Raw genomic sequence first — 13,648 nt, forward strand, 5'->3', positions numbered from 1 at the left:
GCCTCTGGACCCAGAAGCCAATTTACAAGAAATACAGGGGACAGAGGAACATGTTAACACACACCACGGGGAGACAGTTAGTGAAATCCAGACTGTGGTCAGTTCTACAGAATAAAAGATCAATTTCTTCAACAAATAAATTGCAAGGAAAACGTATGGAGGGGGTACCTACAAAACAAGAGAATTTAAATAGTTGCCAACCAGCATGTAGCCCTTACTTGGATCCTAATTCAAACAAACAAACGAAAAACTGTTAAAAAAAATTATGATATGTACAGTAAGTGGAAATTTGATCAATGACTAGCTATGTGATGACATTAAGGAATTATTGCACATTTTTGAGGTGTGATAATTGTATAGTGGTTATTTTTTTTAAGTTGCGTTTATTTAGAGATACTGTGTAGTAAAGAATTTAACCCTGCCCTAAGAGAGATCTGGCTTTCGTCCTCTGCTCCTAGGAGGTAACCTCTCAACACTTGGAATGTCATGCCTGAAAGGAGGGTCTTCATTTAGGGTGGGACTGGCCACACCAGAAAGTCTAATAATGTGATTGTGAGGGGCTTTGGGTCATGTGGTAGCAATTCAGCCTCCTGAGGCAAAGGGCTTGAGACTGAGCTCCGCCACATGGGCAGCAGACTGTGAAGCCCAGTAAAGACCCTGGACTCCGAGGCCCAGGTAAGCTTCCCATGCACTCCGTGCATGTTGTCGCATGTCAGTACCAGGAAAGGGAGGCTGTCCATGACTCCATAGGGAGGGGGCAACTGGCAGCCCCATGTTCAGAACTTTCCTGGACCCTGGACCTTCTTCTTCCCTTGGCTGAATTTAACCCTTTGCCTGAAATAGACCATAACCATGAGTATAACAGCTTTCTGTGAGTTCCGTGAGTCCTGCTAGTGAATGATCACACCTGAGGATCATTTGGGGACCATGCCTCTCTAGTTTTGCAGGGGCGGTCGGAGTGGTCCCATGTATATTGCCTGCCCTTAAATGACGCAGATACAGACTGCACTATCTTGAAGTGAAAAGTAATAATATGATGGCTGAGGCATACGGAGCAGAGTGCAGAACTGTCCATGGATTGCAGGCCATTGCATGTCCTGTGGTTCCTACAATAGACAGCTAGTCTGTTTGGGGAAACCTCCGCAGTTCGTGTGATACAGCTTCTTCCTCCCGTAACCAGTGCCCCATTAGGACTCCGGGATCCACTGGCTTCTCTTGATTCCCAGGTGGAAAGGGGTCCATGGGGGTGGCCTCAGTGCGTGGGCACCAAGCTAAGGCTCCAGCACAAGCAGCCATTGGTCCCAATTAGCCAGGACTTGGTGACCAGGCGGCTGCTGTTGAGGAAAGGTCCTCTCTGGACGTCCAAGGACAGCTGACAAAAGCCCTGCTGCAGGTCACAGACGGTGCCTGTTGGATGGAGTAGGGTGTGTGTGGTCGCAACAAGTGGCTCCCGGTGCTTGAAGGAGGCCCTTGGGGAGACTGTGCTGAATGTTGGGGTGCTTTGCTCTGACCAGCACCTGCGCCCCTTGTTCTGTCTGGAAATCCCCATTGTAACAGCACTTGTCTCCCACTAGAGAGATGATAAAAGACCAGGTACTCCCCCCTCCCCAGTGAGGGGTGTATGGGCATGACCTCAGAAAAACCGGTCCTTGAGTCTGGAGCCAGTGACTCAAGGAGGCAGGAATTATTTAGATGCCATTCCGGCAGCCAGGGTGGGGGTGTTCAGTGTTATTGCAGTGCCAGTGGCAATTCCAGATGAGAAAGCTCTAGCCTCCAGGGTGGCAGTGGTGGGGCCCAGGCCCAGCACCCAAGTCTCAGGGTGGCTGTAAGATGCAACCTGGCAGTGGGGGTCCAGCCTCAGTATTCAGGGCTTGGAGATGGCCGTGGCCTCAGCATCTGCATCCAGGGGCCACATAGATGACAAAGGCGTCAGCTCGTGCCTTCCAGTCTCCAAGGTGGCAGCAGTGGTGGAGTCAGCTCATGCGTTCAAGCTCTAGGGTGTCAGCTCATACATTCGGGATCCACATCTCATCCCAACCAGGCCACTCCTTTGACATGACTTTGGCTAACAGTCCAGCCTCCTAAATTCCTTTAGCTTCTTCCCATTTTCTGATCATGGTTCCATGCTTTTCTCTTGATTTGATCAGTCAATAACTTCCTCTACTCCTTAATTTAACTGAGTTTTCTGTTTGTAACCAAGACTCTGGACCAGTTCCATAGCCCTTTGCTCACATTTTTCTCATTTCTGGCCCCGTGGCCCCATCGAATCCTGTCTGCCTCCTCTGGGGTCCACTGGCCCCTACGTGTCTCCTTCTCCCTGCATCTCTCCTAACCACTCCCATCCGAGCAAATCTTCCAGGGTCTGTGCAGAGGAAGTCCTGTCTCCTCCAGACCTCAGATGTTTCACAATGCCACTTTGTAAGGGCACACACTTTTAAAATTAAGGCAAGAAAACTCCCTTTCTCTGCTTTCGAATGATCAAAATACACCCCCAAGCACATAATGGAGTAGATACTTCAATGAGGGGAAGCAGGACAGAGGAAAAACGACCTACCTGGAAGAAAATAATTGGTCTATAGAAAGACCTGTGTGTGAATGTTCATAGTAGCTTTAGCCTAATAGCCCAATACTGGAAACAAGTCAAATTTCCATTAACAAAAGAATAGATAAACAAACTGCGGTCTATTCATACTATGGAATAAGACACAGCAACTAGAATGATAGAATTATTGCTACACACAATGAGATGGATGGATCTTATAAACATAATGTTGAAGGAAAGAAGACAGACAAAAGAGTACATAATGACAACTAACTGCTGAACAGTCATCGACAGGAAGACACTGGAACTCACCAAGAAAGATACCCCACGTCCAAAGACAAAGGAGAAGCCACAATGAGACGGTAGGAGAGGTGCAATCACAGTAAAATCAAATCCCATAACTGCTGGGTGGGCGACTCACAAACTGGAGGACACTTATACCACAGAAGTCCACCCACGGGAGTGAAGGTTCTGAGCCCCATGTCAGGCTTCCCAACCTGGGGGTCCGGCAACAGGAGGAGGAATTCCTAGAGAATCAGACTTTGAAGGCTAGCGAGATTTGATTGCAGGACTTCGGCAGAACTGAGGGAAACAGAGACTCCACTCTTGGAGGACACACACGATGTAGTGTGCTCATCGGGACCCAGGGGAAGGAGCAGTGACCCCCATAGGAGACAGAACCAGACTTACCTGCTAGTGTTGGAGGGTCTTCTGGAGAGGCAGGGGGTGGCTGTGGCTCACCATGGGGACAAGGAGCCATTAGCCTCACAAAGAGCTGGGTAGGCTCCAGTACTGGGTTGCCTCAGGCCAAACAACCAACAGGGAGGGACCCCAGCCCCACCCATTAGCAGACAAGTGGATTAAAGTTTTACGGAGCTCTGCCCACCAGAGCAACAGCCAGGTCTACCCACCACCAGTCCCTCCCACCAGGAAGCTTGCACAAGCCTCTTAGATAGCCTCATCCACCTGAGGGCAGACAGCAGAAGCAAGAACTACCATCCTGCAGCCTGTGGAAGGAAAACCACATTCACAGAAAGATAGACAAAATGAAAAGGCAGAGGACTATATACCAGATGAAGGAACAAGACAAAACCCCAGAAAAACAACTAAATGAAGTGGAGATAGGCAACTTTCCAGAAAAAGAATTCAGAATAATGATAGTGAAGATGGTCCAGGATCTTGGAAAAAGAATGGAGGCAAAGATCAAGAAGATGCAAAAAATGTTTTTAAAAGACCTAGAAGAATTAAAGAACAAACAAACAGAGGTGAACAGTACAATAACTGAAATGAAAAATACACTAGAAGGAATTAATAGCAGAATAACTGAGGCAGAAAAACGGATAAGTGACCTGGAAGACAGAATGGTGGAATTCACTGCCGTGGAACAGAATAAAGAAAAAAGAATGAAAAGAAATGAAGACAGCCTAAGAGACCTCTGGGACAACATTAAACACACCAACAATCACATTATAGGGGTCCCAGAAGGAGAAGAGAGAGAGAAAGAAAATACGTGAAGAGATTATGGTCAAAAACTTCCCTAACATGGGAAAGGAAATAGCCACCCAAGACCAGGAAGTACAGGGAATCACAGAAAGGATAAACCCAAGAAGAAACATGCCAAGACACATAGTAATCAAATTGACAAAAATTAAAGGCAAAGAAAAAATTTTTAAAGCAACAAGGGAAAAATGACAACATACAAGCGAACTTCCATAAGGTTAACAGCTGATTTCTCAGCAGAAACTCTACAATCAGGAAGGGAGTGGCACAATATACTTAAAATGATGAAGGGGAAGAACCTACAACCAAGATTACTCTACCTGGCAAGGATCTCATTCAGATTTGATGGAGAAATCAAAAGCTTTACAGACAAGCAAAAGCTAAGAGAATTCAGCACCACCAAACCAGCTCTACAACAAATGTTAAAGGAACTTCTCTAAGTGGGAAACACAAGAAAAGAAAAGGACCTACAAAAACAAGCTCATAACAATTAAGAAAATGGTAATAGGAACAAACATATCGATAATTACCTTAAACATGAATGGATTAAATGCTCCAACCAAAAGACACAGGCTCGCTGAATGGATACAAAAACAAGACCCATATGTATACTGTCTACAAGAGATCCAATTCAGACATAGGGACACATACAGACTGAAAGTGAGGGGATGGAAAAAGATATTCCATGCAAATGGAAATCAAAAGAAAGCTGGAGTAGCAAAACTCATATCAGATAAAATAGACTTTAAAATAAAGACAACAAGAGACAAAGAAGGACACTACATAATGATCAAGGGATCAATTCCAGAAGAATATATAACAATTATAAATATATATGCACCCAACATAGGAGCACCTCAATACATAAGGCAACTGCTAACAGCTATAATAAAGGAAATCGACAGTAACACAGTAATAGTGGGGGACTTTAACACCTCACTTACACCAATGGACAGATCATCCAGACAGAAAATTAATAAGGAAACACAGCTTTCAATGACACAATAGACCAGGTGGATTTAATTGATATTTATAGGACATTCCATCCAGAAAAAGCAGATTACACTTTCTTCTCAAGTGCACATAGAACATTCTCCAGGATAGATCACATCTTAGGTCACAAATCAAGCCTTGGCAAATTTAAGAAAATTGAAACCATATCAAGCATCTTTTCTGATCACAACAGTATGATTTTAGAAATCTATTACAGGGAAGAAAACGTAAAAAACACAAACACATGGAGGCTAAACGATACGTTACTAAATAACCAAGATATCAGTGAGGAAATCAAAAAATACCTAGGGACAAATGACAACAGAAACACGACGATCCAAAACCTATGGGATTCAGCAAAAGCAGTTCTAAGAGGGAAGTATATAGTAATACAAGCCTACCTCAAGAAACAAGAAAAATCTCAAATAAACAATCTAATCTTACACCTAAAGGAACTAGAGAAAGAAGAACAAACAAAACCCAAAGTTAGTAGAAGGAAAGAAATCATATAGATCAGAGCAGAAATAAATGAAATAGAAACAAAGAAAATAGTAGTAAAGATCAATAAACCTAAAGCTGGTTCTTTGAGAAGATAAATAAAATTGATAAACCACGAACCAGACTCATCAAGAAAAAGAGGGAGAGGACTCAACTCAATAAAATTAGAAATGAAAAAAGAGAAGTTACAACAGACACCACAGAAATACAAAGCATCCTAAGAGACTACTACAAGCAACTCTATGCCAATAAAATGGACAACCTAGAAGAAATGGGCAAATTCTAAGAAAGGCATAACCTTCCAAGACTGAACCAGGAAGAAATAGAAAATATGAACAGACCAATGACAAGTAATGAAATTGAAACTGTGATTAAAAATCTTCCAACAAACAAAAGTCCAGGACCAGATGGCTTCACAGGTGAATTCTAACAAACATTTAGAGAAAAGATAACACCCATCCTTCTCAAACTCTTCCAAAAAATTGCAGAGGAAGGAACACTCCCAAACTCATTCTATGAGGCCACCATCACCCTGATACCAAAACCAGCCAAAGATACTACAAAAAAAGAAAATTACAGACCAATATCACTGATGAATATAGATGCAAAACTCCTCAACAAAATACTAGCAAACAGAATCCAACAATACATTAAAAGGATCATACACCATGATCAAGTGGGATTTAACCCAGGGACGCAAGGATTCTTCAGTATATGCATATCAATCAATGTGATACACCATACTAACAAACTGAAGAATAAAAACCATATGATCATCTCAATAGATGCAGGTAAAGCTTCTGACAAAATTCAACACCCATTTATGATAAAAACTCTCCAGAGAGTGGGCACAGAGGGAACCTATTTCAACATAATAAAGGCCATATATGACAAACCCACAGCAAACATCATTCTCAATGGTGAAAACTGAAAGCATTTTCTCTAAGATCTGGAACAAGACAAGGATGTCCACTCTCACCATTATTATTCAACATAGTTTTGGAAGTCCCAGCCAGGGCAATCAGAGAAGAAAAAGAAATAAAAGGAATACAAATTGGAAAAGAAGTAAAACTGTCACTGTTTGCAGATGACATGATACTATACATAGAGAATCCTAAAGATGTCACCAGAAAGCTACTAGAGCTAATCAATGAATTTGGTAAAGTAGCAGGATACAAAATTAATGCACAGAAACCTCTTGCATTCCTATACACTAATGATGAAAAATCTGAAAGAGAAATTAAGGAAACAATCCCATTCACCATTGCAACAAAAAGAATAAAATACCTAGGAATAAATCTACCTAAGGAGGTAAAAGACCTGTACTCAGAAAACTTTAAGACACTGATGAAAGAAATCAAAGATGACACAAACAGATGGAGAGATATACCATATTCTTGGATTGGAAGAATCAATATTGTGAAAATGACTATACTACCCAAAGCGATCTACAGATTCAATGCAATCCCTATCAAATTACCAATGACATATTTTACAGAACTAGAAGAAAAAATCTTAAAATTTGTATGGAGACACAAAAGACCCCGAATAGCAAAAACAATCTTGAGAAAGAAAAACGGAGCTGGAGGAATCAGACTCCCTGACTTCAGACTATACTACAAAGCTACAGTAATCAAGACAATATGGTGCTCGCACAAAAACAAAAAGATAGATCAATGGAACAGGACAGAAAGCCCAGAGATAAATCCATGCACCTATGGTCAACTAATCTATGACAAAGGAGGCAAGGATATACAAAGGAGAAAAGACAGTCTGTTCAATAAGTGGTGCTGGGAAAACTGGACAGCTACATGTAAAAGAATGAAATTAGAACACTCCCTAACACCATACATAAAAATAAACTCAAAATGGATTAACGACCTAAATGTAAGACCAGACACTATAAAACTCTTAGAGGAAAACATAGGAAGAACACTCTTTGATATAAATCACAGCAAGATCTTTTTTGATCCACCTCCTAGAGTAATGGAAATAAAAACAAAAACAAACAAATGGGACCTAATGAAACTTAAAAGCTTTTGTGAAGCAAAGGACACTACAAACAAGACGAAAAGGCAACCCTCAGAATGCGAGAAAATATTTGCAACTGAATCAACTGACAAAGGATTACTCTCCAAGATATATAAACAACTCAATATTAAAAAACAAACAACCTGATCAAAAAATGGGCAGAAGACCTAAATAGACATTTCTCCAAAGAAGACATACAGATGGCCAAGAAGCACATGAAAAGCTGCTCAACATCACTAATTATTAGAGAAATGCAAATCAAAACTACAGTGAGGTATCACCTCATACCAGTTAGAATGGGCATCATCAGAAAATCTACAAACAACAAATGCTGGAGAGGGTGTGCAGAAAAAGGAACACTCTTGCACTATTGGTGGGAGTGTAAACTGATACAGCCACTATGGAGAACAGTATGGAGGTTCCTTAAAAAACTAAAAATAGAATTACCATATGCCCCAGTAATCCCACTACTGGGCATATACTCAGAGGAAACCATAATTCAAAAAGGCACATGCACCCCAATGTTCATTGCAGCACTATTTACAATAGCCAGGTCATGGAAGCAACCTAAATGCCCAGTGACAGACGAATGGATAAAGAAGATGTGGTACATATATACAATTGAATATTACTCAGCCATAAAAAGGAATGAAATTGGGTCATTTGTAGAAACGTGGATGGATCTAGAGACTGTCATACAGAGCGAAGTAAGTCAGAAAGAGAAAAACAAATATCGTATGTTAACGTATATATGTGGAACCTAGAAAAATGGTACAGATGAACAGGTTTGCAAGGCAGAAATAGAGACACAGATGTAGAGAACAAACGTATGGACACCAAGGGGGAAAAACTGGCGGGGGCATAGGGGTGGGGGATTGGGATTGACATGTATACACTGATGTGTATAAAATGGATGACCTATAAGAACCTGCTATATAAAAAATAAATTAAATTAAATTAAAAAAAAGAAAAAAGTACACAATGTATGCTTCCATTTACGTGAAGTTCTAGAACAGGCCAAGTTAAATGATGTTAATATAAATTAGAAAGTGGTTGTCTGTGGTCTTGGAGAGGTGGGAATTGATCGGGAAGGGTGCAAAGAAACACTGATGGTGAGGAAAATGTTCATTATCTGGAAGGGGGTGTGAGCTACACAGGCATATACGATTGTCAAAACCCAAGATCTGCAGGTTGCGATGAATATAAATTATGACTCAAGGTCTTAAAAGACAAGGCGGGGCGAGGCAGGGGCCTGGGGTGAACTTGCCATCTCACTGTGTTGGCTTCCTGTCCAATCTGCCCACTTATTGGTAGATTACAAAATAGAACATTTCCCAAGGACTTCAAGGTCTCCCCGTGCAGCAGAGCCCAATCCAGCGGCCAGAGGACTGTCTTCTGACAGAGCAGGGGAGCTGGCTGTCAGACGTGAACGCGCCCTGGGCATGCAGCAAATTGGTGAAGAGCCCCTCGGGGCTGTGGGTGAGGCAATGACGGTAGCATCTGCTGCAGTTAATCCCTCCTATGTCACCTGCCGCCATCGCCCACCCCGAAGGCTATGACGATCCCAGGCAGTGATGGAAAATGTCTGAGGGTGAAGGTCACGCGCTCTATGAGCGCAGTTGCTTTTCAGAGTCAGGTTGTCAGAAGCCCGCCTGAAACCTTTAGGGAGTAACAGAGAGGGAGAAGGTGGAGAGAGGAGGGGAAAGGGAGACAGAAACCAAACAAGAGGTCCCCAAACCTGAAAGACAAAGCAACAACAACCAGACGCTAATGCCGAGCGCAGACAGTCCCGGGCCGGGATTCTCGTTGCCTCTGCACAAGCCTCCACTGAAACACAAACACCCTGTGGAGACAAGTGGCACATGCATGGGCACACGTGTGCATGCACACGCGCATACTCTCTTTCATCCAGCAGCCTGGCTGAGTCTTCCCCGGCGACCGTCCCGTAAGCTCATCTCCAGGTGACACCTGGCTGGCTCTTCGTGCACACACAGCACAGTGGGACCGGGCGGAAGGAGGACTCCCTGGGGTGGGTAGCATCACATTTTAAGTGGACAAGTTCTATTTTCGGAAGGAGGCGGAAGTAGCCAGTTGAAGGCTTTTACATATTGCAAATCACGAAGGTTTCCCTGTGCACCCACGGGGGCTGAGCTCTGGCGTTCCCCCGATGTAAGCTTTTAGTCATTCTTGCTTTGGCCGACTCTTAGTGAATTACTACTAACAACCGCCAAGTCGGGTGGGAGGGGAGAATTCCCTTGTTGGCTGAACTTTAAGAAAATAGGCCTTCTTACTGCCTCTGGCAGAGATGAAAGAGTTTCAATGTGATCAGGGACGGGAGAATGTGTTGGACAATCTCCTGAATCTTCTTACTGTTCCTAAATGAAAACCCTAAGCAGGTCCAGTCCCATAAAGCCTTACAGATAAGCCTAAGGTTGTGTGTGTGTGTGTGAAGGTGTTTTCATGCCTTAAATTCACACATTTTTAAGAATCTCCTATTTTGCATGCCCTATCCTCACCCGCTTCCATGGGGATCTCTGCTCCTAGCCCCTGGTGTAGGGCAGCAGACCCCTGTCCCCACCCCAACTGAGTCAGGACACACACACACAAGGGTGTGGACACGGGCCATGTGATGGGAAAAGCCTGGGTACCAGGCTAAGGCGTGAGGATATGGATTGCATGGCTGGCAGTAGGATGCATTCAATGTGCACCTGACCCACTCCTCCTGCTGGCACCCACCATCCCATCTGTGATTGCGTGAGATCACAGCCTGGGAAACAGCAGGGCTCTCAATGGGGACTAACTGACACGAGGCTCCGGGTTGGGGGTGGAGAAAACGACATACACAATGCGATAAGCCACTGGCCTCTCTCACTCCAGCTGCTCCCAGATTGATGTTGCAGGTCTGGTTTTCTACCTTCTTCCTGGGTTCGTTGAACAAAGTGTTGGGCTGCCTGCCGGGCTGACAACATGCAGGAGACCAGGGGTCCCCCTGCCCTTAAGGAGCTTTGCCATCTTAAATAAGCAATGCAAGAACAGAGGGGTGTGCTGGAGCTTTCATGAACACGTCTTTGTCTTCTGCTGAAAAGCTGGTACGAATAGTCTAAAGCAAACAGGATTGTTCAAGAAAAGCAGCTCTTGTTGGCTTTCTCACTGGAAAACTCCCCACGGGTCCTCCCAATGGCCAGGCCTCCGTGGGCTCGGCTGCTGCTAGCACAGCCCATGGGAGGTTGGTTGTCTGGTTTCTTGGGCATCTCACTGCCCTTCTCTCTCCCAGGCCAGAGCATTCACCTCTCTGAGAGGTCAGTTCTCCACAGTTCTAGGTCGGCTTCCCCTTCAAAAGAAGGCATCAGGCAGGCCAAGGTTAAAGAAAAAGAAAAAAAAAAAAAAGCAGGGAAAGAAACAATTTTTCATAGTCCAAAGGTGGATCTTAGAATTCAAGAGGGAAAGAAAGAAAATAAAACGGAAGCAAAGGCAATGTCAGTTGTTCACAATGGAGAGGCACATGGGAATTTGTCTCTCACACTTTCCTGCACATTTAAAATTATTCTCAGGGACTTCCCTGGTGGTCCAGTGGTTAGGACTCTGCACTTTCACTGCCGAGGTCCTGGGTTCGATCCCTGGTCAGGGAACTAAGATCCCACAAGCCACGTGGTGTGGACAAAAAAAAAAAAACCCAGTTTTTCATTAATGGTGAAACCTTTTTTCTTAGAATGAAGCTAGACTAACACAACATTGTAAATCAACTCTACTCCAATAAAATTTTTAAATAAATAATTAAAATATTAAAGATCATTAAAAATTTTAATTTTATTAAAATTTTAAATTATTAAAAATTAAAATTATTCTCAAATGAGAAGTTTGCCCAAAAGTAAACTACAAGAGAAACAGATCATCGCACCATGGCGATTAAGAGGCTCTGGAGTCTAATACAGGCGGGTTTGGGTCTCTTGGCACATGACCTGGACAGGTCACCTGTCCCCTCTGGGATCCAGTCCGCCCAGTGCCAGCAGTGCTCTCTGCGGGGGGCTTAGGGCAGAGTTACTAAGATCGCAGTGCCTGGCCCAGAGGAGGGGCTCAGGAAAAGCCCACTCTTACCCTTCTGAATACTAATGAACAGGCGCTTGGAGAGAGCTGGGACCCCACCCGTGAATCCCTCTAATGGGGGTCGGGGAGGTGAGGCCTCTAGGACCCGCACCTGTGCCCAGAAATAAGATGATTTTCTGTGTGTGTGTGACGTGTGAAACCAAGAGAAGCAGACATATAATCCACCATGAGCTTGGGAAACTGCAAATCTTTGTTCTAAAAGAATTCCGTATATGAATAACTATACTTCCTAACTGTATATGCAAAGTTAAGCTGAGCCCAACACTGTCTAGAGAAGGCCAGACCCTTAATACGTGTCTCTGTTTTCCAACACAGCTACTGTCCGGCTCCGTTGAAGGAAAGAGTGGCTTTTCTTTTCCTTTTAAGAAAACCCCTTTAATTCCCTGGGCTGTTTATCAGAGCCAGAATTAAAAACCTTCCTTAGTTCTTTTCTTTGAAACTGAATCCTCTTTCCCCCTATACACACTGACTGTCCAATCATGAAGCAAGTTTGTTTAAGAATTTTAAATGAGCATGGAATGAATGATCTTACTCTATAAAATGCTTATAAATGTATATAATATAGGATAATACTAGCTTTAATCAATTCTCTCTCCCAAGGTAAACAGGCATCCTAATTCATGTCAATAGTGCTCCTGTCCTTGAAAGTCTTATGAATCTTTAAGGAAGTGAAGGAACTGGGAACTAAAGATGTCAAAAGCGCTGGATGTCTCTGGATAACAAAGTGTGAGGAAATTTTGGAGCTGCTGATCAGGATGGGGCAGGGAATAGAAGGTGCGACAATAGCTGGAAGCTGGACCCCATACTGGGAGAAAAAGCTGGAGACCTGTGTAATAAAACAGGAAATGCAGTCTTCAGTTTAGTCTGGCAGTTTGTCTTCACGTTAAGGTAGCATTTGACTCAGGCCTAAACAAATGGAAGTTTTTTTGTGTTTTTTTTTTACACGACAGTAAGTCCAAATTTGACGTTCAGGGATGGTCTAGCTGCTCTGTAATGTCCTCAAGAGCAAAAATTCTTTCTGTCTTCCTTAGCATGTGCTTTTTTCCCCATTATGGTCACAAAGAGGCTGCTGTACCTCCAGGCATCCCAATCACCTCCCAGGCAGAAAGAAGATAAAAGAACAAAGGAGTCAGGATATGGTGTCTCTATTAGGAAAGCAAAGGCTCACCCTGTTAGACAGAGTGTGTCACACTCCTAGCTACAAGGGAGTCAAGGAAGTGACTATTTTCAGTTGAGCATGTCACCACCACAAACAAAATTGGGGTTCTGTAATTAACAAAGAAGGAGGAATGGCTATTAGGGACAAAGCAGGTCTGCCACAGTGCTGCTGCCCCATGGGCCCCCTAAGCCCCCAAGGTCCTGCAGTTAAGTGCCTGCAGAGACCTTGCATGGGTGGTTGGGTGGTGGGGACAGAGGGATTGAGCCCCGTGTCTGTACAGGTGCAGAGCAGGTGAAGGCAGCGGCCAAGGGAAGTGAGCTACAGCTCTGCTCAAAATTCCCTTGGAAGCAAGAGCACAGAGCTAGACATGAGCATGAAAACACAAAGCCTCTGGGAGGAGATGAAAGAGGAAACTGTGTCTGTTGGTCATTACTTTGTCATTATTGTTGATGGTGTTAATGATGCTGGTGATAGATAGATAACAGACAGAAAGATGATAGATAATAGATAACATCTATTGAATGCTACTACATTCTTTGCACTGTTCTATGTGCTTGTTCTATTTTATCTTAATTAATCTATCCAAGAAATAAAAGAAAATTATCCCAGTTTTACCAATGAATGCCTGGAGGTTGAAAAGGTTATTTTCTTACCTTAGTAACCTAAAGTTCTCAGCCCCATTTGTACATGCACTGCCAAAGCTTGGGCTCCAGAATCCGCCCACCTTATCCTTGCCTGGCGCTAAGCCCCTGCCTTCCTACAGCAGCCGGCATGTAGCTCTGACACATGGTACCTTGACCTTAATTGATGTTCTGCTTGAA

The 13,648-nt window shown here is 43.5% G+C and overlaps 1 non-coding gene across 1 annotated transcript; it reads left to right on the plus strand.

Moving 5' to 3' along the window:
* The first annotated feature begins 11,120 nt into the window (after positions 1 to 11,120).
* On the plus strand, positions 11,121 to 11,193 carry TRNAE-UUC. Its single transcript has one exon. It is a non-coding gene; the product is annotated as a tRNA-Glu (tRNA).
* Positions 11,194 to 13,648: the final 2,455 nt, after the last annotated feature.

Source organism: Phocoena sinus, chromosome 15 (assembly GCF_008692025.1).
Source record: "Phocoena sinus isolate mPhoSin1 chromosome 15, mPhoSin1.pri, whole genome shotgun sequence".
Taxonomy (NCBI): Eukaryota; Metazoa; Chordata; class Mammalia; order Artiodactyla; family Phocoenidae; genus Phocoena; species Phocoena sinus.